Source organism: Pelobates fuscus, chromosome 1 (genome assembly GCF_036172605.1).
Source record: "Pelobates fuscus isolate aPelFus1 chromosome 1, aPelFus1.pri, whole genome shotgun sequence".
NCBI lineage: Eukaryota > Metazoa > Chordata > Amphibia > Anura > Pelobatidae > Pelobates > Pelobates fuscus.
Window position 1 is genome coordinate 132,806,361 of NC_086317.1, and position 13,802 is coordinate 132,820,162.

General features: G+C 36.8%; 1 protein-coding gene across 3 annotated transcripts in view; it reads left to right on the forward strand.

Annotated features, from left to right (window-relative positions):
• KCNA10 (potassium voltage-gated channel subfamily A member 10) overlaps positions 1 to 13,802 on the forward strand; it is a 119,915-nt gene that overhangs the window by 70,316 nt on the left and 35,797 nt on the right. The window contains exon 1 of one of the 3 annotated variants that reach the window (XM_063450513.1): positions 8,300 to 8,424. The exons of the other annotated variants lie outside the window; for them this stretch is intronic. The gene's annotated coding sequence lies outside the window, so the exon portion shown is untranslated. Of the gene's footprint in view, positions 1 to 8,299; positions 8,425 to 13,802 lie in introns of those variants that run through there. 3 annotated transcript variants of the gene reach the window in all.

Below are 13,802 nucleotides of genomic sequence, written 5' to 3' on the forward strand. Positions count from 1 at the left end.
TCTCTGAGATATTAATAATGAAGGCACAGTCGCAGTTTAGAAATTGCCCTTCAAATGTGAGCTTTGCAGAGTGGAGTTTCAATGAATGTCAATGGACGGCGTGAGTTGCAAACAAATGGTCATATCTTGAAAACTATAAAGACTATGGCTTAGTCGTGGGCATTTTTAGTGGCAGCAGGGATAGCTGAACGTTTTGATATAAGATTTGTGTAGGTGGGCCTGAAAATGAGGGAGTGGTGGCAGTTTAGAAATCATGTCCTGATTTTTCAGCTTTTGCCAGCTCCCACTCTAGCTTTGCCATTCATTCCTATGGGACAAATTTCACCACAAGAACGACGATATTCCGAGAACCATTCGGCAAAACGTTCCACAAAGTAATAGCAATCCGATCGGGAACAATCTGCACGTTTTGGTATATTTTTGTCTATGTAGTGTAAAAACTGTGGGAGGAGTTAGGGTGGCAAATTTGGCTATAATAAGAATAATAAGAATAACTAGAAAAGCTACAATTTCTGGGGAAATTGTGTGAAGTGTTCTTGCCTCCACCAGTAGTCTACAACTGGAGTGGGCGCAGTAACTGTTATCATTTATATAGCACATTTAATTGCATCTTTGTTGCACAGTTACATTAAACCATACATTTATAAAAACTCTAGCAGGTGTACAAAAGGCTTTGTCTATGACATCACTTGCTGCTGCAGCCTTGCACAGGTCAGAGTATTTTGGCGGTTGCCATCTTCAAACGGTCGTATTTTAAAAACTATAAATCCTACAGTGAAGAGCTTTATATTGTGAGAATCACAAGACCCAGACCTACATTTTGATGCATAGTATGTCTCTGAGATATTAACAATGAAGGCACAGTCGCAGTTTAGAAATTGCCATTCAAATGTGAGCTTTGCAGAGTGGAGTTTCAATGAATGTCAATGGAAGGCGTGAGTTGCAAACAAATGGTCATATTGTGAAAACTATCAGGACTATGGCTTAGCCGTTGACATTTTTAGTGGCAGCAGGGATAGCTGAACGTTTTGATATAAGATTTGTGTAGGTGGGCCTGAAAATGAGGGAGTAGTGGCAGTTTAGAAATCATGTCCTGATTTTTCAGCTTTTGCCAGCTCCCACTCTAGCTTTGCCATTCATTCCTATGGGACAAATTTCGCCAGAAGAACGACGATATTCCGTGAACCATTCGGCGAAACGTTCCACAAAGTAATAGCAATCCGATCGGGAACAATCTGCACGTTTTGGTATATTTTTGTCTATGTAGTGTAAAAACTGTGGGAGGAGTTAGGGTGGCAAATTTGGCTATAATAAGAATAATAAGAACTAGAAAAGCTACAATTTCTGGGGAAATTGTGGGAAGTGTTCTTGCCTCCACCAGTAGTCTACAACTGGAGTGGGCGGAGTAACTGTTATTATTTATTTATATAGCACATTTAATATCAATGTTGTTGCCCAAAGTGCTTCACAGTTACATTAAAACATACAGTTATAAAAAAATGAGCAGGTGTAAAATGCTTTGTCTATGACATCACTTGCTGCTGCAGCCTGGCACAGGTCAGAGTATTTTTGCGGTTGCCATCTTCAAACGGTCATATTTCTAAAACTATAAATCCTACAGTGAAGAGCTTTATATTGTGAGAATCACAAGACCCAGACCTACATTTTGATGTATAGTATGTCTCTGAGATATTAACAATGAAGGCACAGTCGCAGTTTAGAAAATGCCCTTCAAATGTGAGCTTTGCAGAGTAGAGTTTCAATGAATGTCAATGGAAGGCGTGAGTTGCAAACAAATGGTCATATTGTGAAAACTATCAGGACTATGGCTTAGCCGTGGACATTTCTAGTGGCAGCAGGGATAGCTGAACGTTTTGATATAAGATTTGTGTAGGTGGGCCTGAAAATGAGGGAGTGGTGGCAGTTTAGAAATCATGTCCTGATTTTTCAGCTTTTGCCAGCTCCCACTCTAGCTTTGCCATTCATTCCTATGGGACAAATTTCGCCACAAGAACGACGATATTCCGTGAACCATTCGGCGAAACGTTCCACAAAGTAATAGCAATCCGATCGGGAACAATCTGCACGTTTTGGTATATTTTTGTCTATGTAGTGTAAAAACTGTGGGAGGAGTTAGGGTGGCAAATTTGGCTATAATAAGAATAATAAGAACTAGAAAAGCTACAATTTCTGGGGAAATTGTGGGAAGTGTTCTTGCCTCCACCAGTAGTCTACAACTGGAGTGGGCGGAGTAACTGTTATTATTTATTTATATAGCACATTTAATATCAATGTTGTTGCCCAAAGTGCTTCACAGTTACATTAAAACATACAGTTATAAAAAAATGAGCAGGTGTAAAATGCTTTGTCTATGACATCACTTGCTGCTGCAGCCTGGCACAGGTCAGAGTATTTTTGCGGTTGCCATCTTCAAACGGTCATATTTCTAAAACTATAAATCCTACAGTGAAGAGCTTTATATTGTGAGAATCACAAGACCCAGACCTACATTTTGATGTATAGTATGTCTCTGAGATATTAACAATGAAGGCACAGTCGCAGTTTAGAAAATGCCCTTCAAATGTGAGCTTTGCAGAGTAGAGTTTCAATGAATGTCAATGGAAGGCGTGAGTTGCAAACAAATGGTCATATTGTGAAAACTATCAGGACTATGGCTTAGCCGTGGACATTTCTAGTGGCAGCAGGGATAGCTGAACGTTTTGATATAAGATTTGTGTAGGTGGGCCTGAAAATGAGGGAGTGGTGGCAGTTTAGAAATCATGTCCTGATTTTTCAGCTTTTGCCAGCTCCCACTCTAGCTTTGCCATTCATTCCTATGGGACAAATTTCGCCACAAGAACGACGATATTCCGTGAACCATTCGGCGAAACGTTCCACAAAGTAATAGCAATCCGATCGGGAACAATCTGCACGTTTTGGTATATTTTTGTCTATGTAGTGTAAAAACTGTGGGAGGAGTTAGGGTGGCAAATTTGGCTATAATAAGAATAATAAGAATAATAATAATAATATATATGTGAGATAACATTAAGTGGTCTTGCTATGCAAGAACACTTAATAATAATAATAATATATATGTGAGATAACATTAAGTGGTCTTGCTATGCAAGAACACTTAATAATAATAATATATATGTGAGATAACATTAAGTGGTCTTGCTATGCAAGAACACTTAATAATAATAATAATATATATGTGAGATAACATTAAGTGGTCTTGCTATGCAAGAACACTTAATAATATATATGTGAGATAACAGTAAGTGGTCATGCTATGCAAGAACACTTAATAATATATATGTGAGATAACATTAAGTGGTCTTGCTATGCAAGAACACTTAATAATATATATGTGAGATAACATTAAGTGGCCTTGCTATGCAAGAACACTTAATAATAATAAAAATGCCCACCCCCCACCAAGGCTCTGCAACACAAACACACACTGCATCACACACACACACACACACACACTGCACCACACACACACACTGTATCACACACACACACACACACACACACACACACACACACACTGCACTCATACACACACTCACACTGCATTCATACACACACTCACACTGCACTCATACACACTCACACTGCATTCATACACACACACTGCATTCATACACACACACTGCATCACACACACACACACACTGCATCACACACACACACACACTGCATCACACACACACACTGCACTCATACACACACACACACTGCACTCATACACACACTGCACTCATACACACACACTGCACTCATACACACACTGCACTCATACACACACTGCACTCATACACACACTGCACTCTTACACACACTGCACTCTTACACACACAGTGCACTCTTACACACACACTGCATTCATTATATACACACACTGTAAATAAATATTCAATTAATATAATTTTTTTAGGATCTAATTTTATTTAGAAATTTACCAGTAGCTGCTGCATTTCCCACCCTAGTCTTATACTCGAGTCAATAAGTTTTCCCAGTTTTTTGGGGTAAAATTAGGGGCCTCGGCTTATATTCGGGTCGGCTTATACTCGAGTATGTACGGTATGTCAATCAAGAGTTTTCTTATAAAGACTTTCCATGAAATGGTAACAGCTATCACAGGGATGGAAAACTTTGCAAAGATACTTGTGGAAAAAAAACAGCTGCAAATAGTTCAATTGAACTAAAAGCTAAATCCTGAGAGCTGATTCACATGTTTGAATATATAACTGGAATTTGGTGACTGGAATGTCTATTAAAAACAATTGGACTGAAAAGTGTATGCATCCCTGTTGGAAACATTCTTGGAATATTCTGCGTATACATAAAACTACCCTTACAGTGGATCTGTTAGCTCAAACTTACCTGTCTTCCTCTTTTCTTCCTCTTTCAGAATCTGTTCTTCTTTTCTTCATTTCTGATCTAGTTCCTTTTAAATAATAAGAAACAGAAGACAAAGTAGGGACAAATGAGACAAAAGGGGGACTTCAAGGCACGATGTAACACAGAGGTTACATCCAGTGGTGTAATTACCACAGTTGCAGGGTTTGCAGCTGCGACTGGCCCTTTTACTTCAAGGGTCCCAGCTGCTCTGTCCACCACTGCGACCATGGGCCACCATCACTTCAGGGCCGGTGCACAGCCCCACTGGACCGGGACCTGCTGTTGCCAGGTGACTGGCAGGAGGGGAGCCCAGAGCACTGTGCTCCCCTCTTGCCGGTCACTGTATGTAGCATGGCTGAGCAGACCGCAAGTAGAAGGGCCTCTGTTTCCCTCTGCATGGTCTGACATGAAGTGCTCACTTCGGGCACATCCTGTCAGATCAAGTACCACAGTGCGCTTGGCCATGCTACATAGACAGCGGAGAGCAGGTACATTGGGGAGACACATGGGGGGATCCATGATAATTTTTGCACCAAGGCCCAGAAGTTTCTAGTTACACCTCTGGTTACAAATATTAGGTAAACCATACCTATTAAATCCACGGGCTCTACTACTTTCAAAACCCATAGGCAGTTGCGAGAGTAGCATTATGCACCAGTAGGGCAATAGGGAAAGTTTGGTCCACTGTACATATAGCATTCTTTTGTTGGTTTTATTGGTTTTAAAGTTATTTCTTTTAATTTTATAGAAAGTTACAGAAGTAAATGAGCATTTACAAATACAGTCGACATGCACAATTGAAAAGGTAACAGTAACACAGATCCAGAAAGCTTTGGATACTACTATACATTTGCATTTGCTGTGACATAGATCAGAAAGTGCATAAAATGAAGCTTTCAACTATTTAGTTTATTCATCAGGCCTTATACTTATAAAGGTATAAAGTTGTTTAAAAGTCTGGATTGTAAGTATGACAGTAAGAGAGTTACTTAAAGGGAAACAAAAAAATTTAGATAAGGATGAATCACTTTCACTTGATATATATATATATATATATATATATATATATATATATCAAGTGAAAGTGATTCATCCTTATCTAAATTTCTTTGTATATATATATATATATATATATATATATATATATATATAAAAAAAAGTCACTGTACCTTACACTCAAACTCCAATTCCCAAACCGGGTGCACTACCAGGGCTCCAAACATCCAAATAGTAGTAGTAGAAGGCTTCACTCACGGATTCCATAAAATTTAACTTTTAATAGGTCTTATTTTAAAATCAATCAACGTTTCAGTCCTGCTTGAGGACTTTCATCAGGATGATGAAAGTCCTCAAGCAGGACTGAAACGTTGATTGATTTTAAAATAAGACCTATTAAAAGTAAAATTGTATGGAATCCGTGAGTGCAGCCTTCTACTACTACTATTTATATATATATGTATATATAATTATTATTATTATTATTATTATTATTATTATTTATTTTTATTTTTTTATATAGCATTGGGTATTTCTGTAGCTTGTACAAAGCTTTTCAGGGGATATGAGGCTTAATCCCCAAGTGAAAGTTAGAGAGGCAGAAGGGCAGAAGGGAAACTTCCCTTATTTTTCTACAATTGGGTAATGCTACTCTTGCTGCCGTCTATGGGATTTGAAAGTAGTAGAGTCAATGGGTTCATGTGGTGGTTTACCTAATATATGCAACCTAAGAGATGTATCCTCTGACCATTGTAGCTTAAGTTTTGGGCAGGTCCCCCAACAGTGTTATACTTGGCAATCTTGACAAAGGGTGGATCTTAAGGCAAGCTTTACCCTATGTTAGCTTGACAAAGGAATTGGAGCTTGCCTTAAGCTCCACCCTTTTGTCACAATTGTCAAACATAGGAAAATTACATATTGTCTTATGTTTTAAAGTGAAGTAGATCAGCAATTAAGAAAAGAGAGGTAGAGAAGAGGAAACAATATGAGAAATGTAACTTGAGGTGAAAGAGCCACATTAAACCTCCATTCCCAATTTAAATTGTTACCTAAACTTGGAAATGGGGCAACAATTAATACTGCCATTACTTTAAACCATCCAACTGCTGGATGGCTAATTTTCACAAGCAAAGACATGGAGATGTTGGGTGCCAATACTGAAAACCAGTGGCAGATCACAGCTCGCATTATTCTGTATGAGAATGTTTCCTTAATGACAGCTCTCCAGTTATCTCGCTACTCATAACCGGGTGCTACCAATCCAATAAACATTACACTAACCTCTGACCTGGTGGAAACAAATTAACAGCTAACTTCCTATACATCTTATAGAAAAATATATGTTTCTATAGCATTACAATTAAACCCTAAATAAAATATCAGAGCATATCAAACAATATTAAATTAATGGAAAATCCAGACAAATTATTTAAATAAATGTATATAATTTATATAAGTAAAGTACATGTTTCATTTACAGCCAATTCCCACAGCTGAAATTCACCTCAAAAGTTGCATTGATGTATATCTGGCATAGCACAAACTCACATTGTATACACTGTAACTCCTACCAAGGATAGTCACAGGGTGACGTTTGCATGTCTAAAGTTACACTTTTATCCAGGATGTGCTTTTTTCTACCAGCAAGGTGTGATGGGTATGATGACAAATTATACAGCATGTGTTTTTGTGTTTTGCCATTGGCTGACTTGTGATTAGATGGTGACTTTGTGAGCAAAAGTTATTGGTGGTAAAACATAGTGATAAAACTATAAACCTTTTGTTAAAGAGCAACAAATACCAGTGTTAATTTTGTTGACTAACAATTTTAGACTACAATTTTTTAAATTTAGTCAAATAAAACTAGACTAACACAAAAATGGCTTTTTAGTCAAAAGACTATAACTAAATCTAAATTAAAAATTTGCTGCCAATATTAACACTTGCGGGTAATACACATGGCAAGGGAAAAGAAGAAATTAGACACATGGGGAGCGTAGGGAATGAGACACATGGTGGGCTAGGGGGACACAAAGAGTCACAGAGGGGCTGGGGAAGGGGCAAAATAAATAGATAGAGGCTTTAATGATACCCATTAGATTTCAGTTGTGTTTACTAATATCTACTGGAAACATAGTCAACGAAAACTACATTATAACTAAAACAATTTAGATGACTAAAATACGACTAAAACTAAAAGGGCTTTTCAGTCAAAAGACTATGACTAAAACTAAATTGAAATTTGGTGCCCAAAATAACACTTATAAATACTGGCTTTTGTTAATAGCAATAGTTTGCAACTATTTAACCACAATATTGGAACTGAGTCCTTAATTCATTAAACCTTCTGAGCATGGAGAGTAAGCAAGCAAGCATTGACTCTCCATAATATCACATGGCTCGTAAGGCCTTATTAGTAATATTTTTTTGTTAAATTAAGAATTCATTTTATTACTTTAAGTCCATATTGCTACTAAATGCAACATATTTTCATAACTCTAGTGCTGAAATGGTTAAATGGGTTTGCAAGAGGGGGAAGACAAAATATATGACAAATTCGGATGCAAATGAGATTAGGGTTTACATTTTTCACATGCATAAATCGTATTTGGGTATTTAGCGTGTTGAGAATTTAAGTAACCTGATTTCCCTATTGCATTGCTAACATAGATATCTCTATCCTTTTAAGTCTTTTATCTAGTTTTTTACATCTTGTTACTTAACTGTAACTGACGTAACTATTACTCAGCCGTAAATTAATACTCAAATCATGACAGTGAATGTGTTCAGGGTTTGAACATATGGTCACATACAAGATCTGCCAGTTGCTGTCCTTCCAGTACATGTTGAAGGTGTCAAGCAATGAGGATGTCCTTTTATCCACATTGAAGCAAAGAGACCACATGATTATGGAATACAAAATGGAATATAAGAAGATGTTTTGGTTCTAATAGTGAACCGTGGCAGATTTGGTTGAGGATCAAGCGTTTTAATTACATCAGACAAAAACACAAGGTATGTAATTTTTAGATTAACACTTGATCTATGTGAGCAAATATATAGTTTATATCAAATTATATTTAAAATTAAACATTATTAAAAATGTCTTCTCTGCTATTTTTTGTTTTTATATGAACTTTATTAACTCATCTCAATATGATTGATAGATACTAGTCATTATGCATGTATTATCTCTTTCTTGAGCAAGAAGAGACCATTTTAATATTAATTATTTTCTGCCTTGCTATTCATTACTCCGAGGGCAAAAGAGAGGCACACAAAAGTGTAACTTTAGATCAAGATCACAAGCATAGTACGACAATTCCTATCATTTATTATTTCCTGTTCAATATGGTATTGATATCATGCATTATGAACATTTTTTAGCATTATAGGTATATACCTTTTTATCCCAGATAATTATTATTTTTTACAGATCCAAGCATTATACTTTTTGTACTGTGTTGTTTGATGACTAAAAATGTACCGTAAAGCAACAGATCAGGCTAAAGTTGACCTCCTTCTCTTTTACATGATTTATGGAAATGGACACATGGGATTTTTTTTATAAATAACATATTATAATATTTCACTGCATCATGTTTACTCTAATAACTCAACATTGTCACCAGCTGTATAGGAGAGACTTTGCCAGTGTATGCAAGGCTTGCGTGCTACTTTCAAATCACCAAACTTAGAGCAGAGTAGCACTGAATGTATTCTCAATTCTTCTTTAAACAGAAGCACATGTTACATAACTCCTCTCAGCAGCCATAGTTGCCCCCAATATGCCTTTAAAAAAGTTTTCTAATAAAAATAAACTCAGAGTAACTGCATCACAAATGTCATAAAATTCCACAGAAAAATACATACCGTACTACATGACTGTACTCAGTATAGCCTGTGTTTGCATTTTTCTTTTACAGCGTGTGGATTTTGGACACGTCTCTATTACAAATCAAGATGTGGTTACTGTAGTTTCTTATGAATAAAAGTGCAGTAATCGTAGTTCATTTTTAGTACAAAAAAAACCCCAAAACAACCTTAACCTTGGGAGGGTTAGTTGTTGTAGCAGGGAGGCAATTGCCCCTCAGCCACTAACAGGTAATGGCTAGTAGCCCTTTCATGTTATGGCAGCAGCCTCAAACCATTCTTCTGATAATAATAGCGGAAGGTGTGTTAGATGTATATTTGCACAGTTCTACATGAGTGAGAAAACAGGCAGGACTTGTGCAGGGCCTTTGCTAGCCTAGTACTTTGGGGGTTTGTTATTTGGCTAATGGCCTGAAATCCCAATGCTCTTTATGCCTGGACTGTCATACTGTGATATTTCCCATGAGACTTCAGTGTCTGCTAAACTAAAATGAGTATTTATGATGTCTCTGGAATTGTGAGTATCACAGTTGCTGTAGTTTTATCTTATTCTTCCAGCATTCTACCGGATGCCTTATGCTCTCGATTACATCATGAATTGAGCTGATATTGTTTTGTACCACCGGTGCATCATCTGGAACTTAAAAGTGACGATTCCCAATAGGAATTTATGCTCCCCTGTTCCACTTGTTGTTGCTTTGTTGTGGTTCCTTTTAGCCCAATAGCATGTTCTTGTATTATTCTGTTGTTCTGGGATTTGATCCTTGGCTTTGTATTTCATTTATTATGATTTCTGTACTCCTTTGACCTGCAAGTATCCCGATTATCATGGTTTATCCTGTACTTGACCATGGCTTTATCATTGACTCTGTATTCCGTTAAAGGAATGCTACAGGCACCACAACATCTTCATCTAAAGGAAGTTGTTATGGTGCCAGGAGGCCTCTGGGAGCACTCTTACCTCAAGGGGTTAAACCATTCTCGGGATATAAACTCCCCCTTAGTGATGAACAAAATATGTACTATATATAAACAGGAAAGCAAAAACGTACAGCCACCCTACAGAATTGTACCTCACAAACACTTGCAAATATAATAAATGTGAACAAAAATATGACCCCAGGGGGAAGTATAAGGTAGGTGGTGGAACACAAAATAGTATATAGAGGTTACAACCTGAGAATCAGGATGGAATGGTAGTGAGAATCTAGGAAATAATTACGTATGGTGAAGAATGTGGGGCTAATGAAATAGCTTCAGGAGGTAGAAAACTTAGAAGAAGATGGAAGTTATGCACCTGTCTCCCCTCAGGGGTATCTGTAAATGATGGAAATCTTCCCAGCAATATGGACCATAAAGCAGGTAAAAATAAGCACATCAGGGTGACTCTCCCAATGTAGCTTGGGCAGCAAAGCAGCTCACACACTCCGGAAACTGGACCACCTGGTACTTCCAAGGATTTCAGCTGAAATCGATGTTTGGCTAATATAAAATGTTTTTTTCAGTTTGCCTCCTCCCCCACGGTCAGCCCTTCCCAGCTTCCCAGCTCACTGTAGGTGCCGCAGAAAAGAGCCTGCGGCTGAATGAGCCGGAAGGGAGATCAAAAGATCTCTCTGACCAGTGAAGTATCAACCCCACCACCCTTATCCTTTATAGAGCCAGACCTGGCAGTGTTAGAAGACCCTGTACACGAACTTGCAGTTTAGAAAAAGTTATCTGTTAATAAACAGTACCAGTTAAAGTACCAGTTCGGCCAACATTTACACTATAATGGCTTTTTTGGATCAATGAAAGAATTTCACCCTGAAATAGATAACTGGGTTTCCTGGACTGAAATGTTAGAGCAGTATTTACTTGCTAATGACATTGGAGATACTGAATCTGTTTCTATCTGTATCACAACTACTTGTGCTAAACCATATGAGATTTTGAAAGACTCCAATGGACACATGAGTCTGTATCTGTATTTGCACTGAGCTTGAAGAAATTGCCTAGCTCCTGTAGTTTTGGAGATTACATGAATATGGCTGTTTTAGACCAGTTTGTTATGGCTATGGGGTATTACTACAGAATCTATACAACAGAGATTTTTGACAGAGGAGAGCCTGAAATTTCATAAGGCATTCAAGATTGCTTCTATTTTGGAACAAGTCCCGTCAGATATTAACATATAACTGTTTAACACATATTAACTGTTATAGATGGGGAGCACAGAATGGTGGAGCTTCTTAAAGAAGACTTCCAGAGGACATCAGGAGAGTGTATCAAAGAAAATCACATAAGAAGGGAAATTATCACATGAGTTATAGAGTAACCACATCAGATCTAGAAGAGGACATGAGAGTGTTTGACTGTATACACGATGGTAGAAAGGTCTGAGCTTATGACTATACATGCTAATATTGAAGGAAACAATTTGACCATGGACTTAGAATCTGTGGCTGCAGTTTTAGCAATGGCAATTACTGACTGGAAAAAGTAAAAAAATTCCAATATTGACACTGGTAGGATTTACATATGTGTCTGTGTGTACAAATAGTAAAACTGCCAATCTTACACTGTACATGCTTAAATCATGTGGGCCACGTCTATATGGAAGGAATTGGATATGGGTCCTTCGCATGCCTGAGAGCCTCAACAACAGTGAAGTTCATCTTATTGGAGTTGATCATGCTCAGTGGATTGAGAAGATTAAGATCAAATATGCCCCTGTGTTTGAAAATAGTCTGGGAAAAGTTAAGAATAAAAAAGGTTTAGTTACAATTAAGACCTGGAGCTTGGCCAAAGTTTTGCAAGCCTGTGCCTTTAAAGCTCCAACCCTTAAATCATTTGCTTTGAGGGCAGTAGTTGATGCTGAGCTGAGGAGGTAAGATGAGTTAAAGATTAAATCTCCAGTTCGTCGTAGTGAGTGAGCTCCTCTGATTTTACTTGTACAGAAGAAAGATGGATAGATTTGAATATGTTGAGACTTTAATATATTGTTGAATGAACAATTATCAGTGAATAAGTATCCTTTAACAAGGACGGAAGAGATTTTTGCTAACTTAGCTGGAGGTATAGTCTACATACTGCTGATGACAAAGTCAAGATCATGCAAAAAGCTCCTGTAACACAAAATGAATCATAGATGAGATAATAAAGAGAAACCTTGGGGTTAGCAACAACTCCAAGGTATAAAAACAAGCTACAGCTTGATGCTAGAAATCAATCAAAAATAAATATATAAGCAGTATAATTATCACATCTGAAATCCTAATGCTGCCTTCAACTGGAAATATCTTCAATATTTCTGTATATAAAGATGCATAAAAAGTAAAAGAAAGAGCAAAATGCTGGATATCATGTAAAATATAATAAATTATTTTAATGAAAATGACATAATATATATATATATATATATATATATATATATATATATAAATAAAAACAATAGATATAGGTATACAAATGTCAGTGTTAATATGGAGGATAAAGAATGGCTTATACCTAAAAAAATATTATTTTCCATATAGGTATATGCAAAAATAAAATAAAATGTCCACAGAGGAAGAAATACTAAAACATAACCTGATTCCAGTAGCTGGAGTGCACTCCTGCTTGGCCCGGTTTGAGGATAAGTGTAGGTGTGTTAAATCCTCTTAGTTGTAAAGATCCTGCAAAATGATCGCAGATATTCCTCAAAAATATTATGTAAATAGTAAATCAAAGTAAAAAAAAATCCAGTTTGATTTCTTGAATGAATGGGGAACCGGTCTCTTAGTTCAAAAAGCTTGGTTAATAACACAAGCTGGAATGTAGCGGTACGGAGGCTCTCAGAGTTCACTGAATCCGTTCGATATCTCGGTGTGCAAATCCTACTCGTTTCGTGAGTCTTGCGCTCACTTCTACAGGATGAAATGTAAATACAGATAAGGACATGTGTAGTTTAAATAAATAGAAGAATCACTGATATCCATCACTTGTGTGGAGATTTGTAACTATGTATCCAATATCAAGGGGAAACAAATAACATGGATATATTTTAGATTGCATAAAGTCCTGCACTGTGCTGTTAGAGTAATGAAATCAATTCATTATTGTGTAATATATTTTAAAGGAGACTTGAAGTAATTCATGACTGCTGTAAAAATAAAATAAAGGTAAAATTAAAAATAAGAATACAAATTTATAAATTCAATATAATGTACACAAATTTAAATCTGTGGAAAAGTAATAGAAATAGAATATGAAAATACTTAAAATAAACTATGCAGAAGATGTGTGTAGGTATATAGAGAAACACCCACATACCGCTACATTCCAGCTTGTGTTATTAACCAAGCTTTTTGAACGAAGAGACCATTCAGAGTTCACCATTCATGCAAGACATCAAACTAGATTTTTTTTACTTTGATTTACTCTTTACATAATTTTTTTGAGGAATATCTGCGATCATTTTGCAGGATCTTTACAACTAAGAGGATTTAACGCACCTACACGTGTTATAGTGTAATTTAGAAATAAACAAAGATGTTTAAATG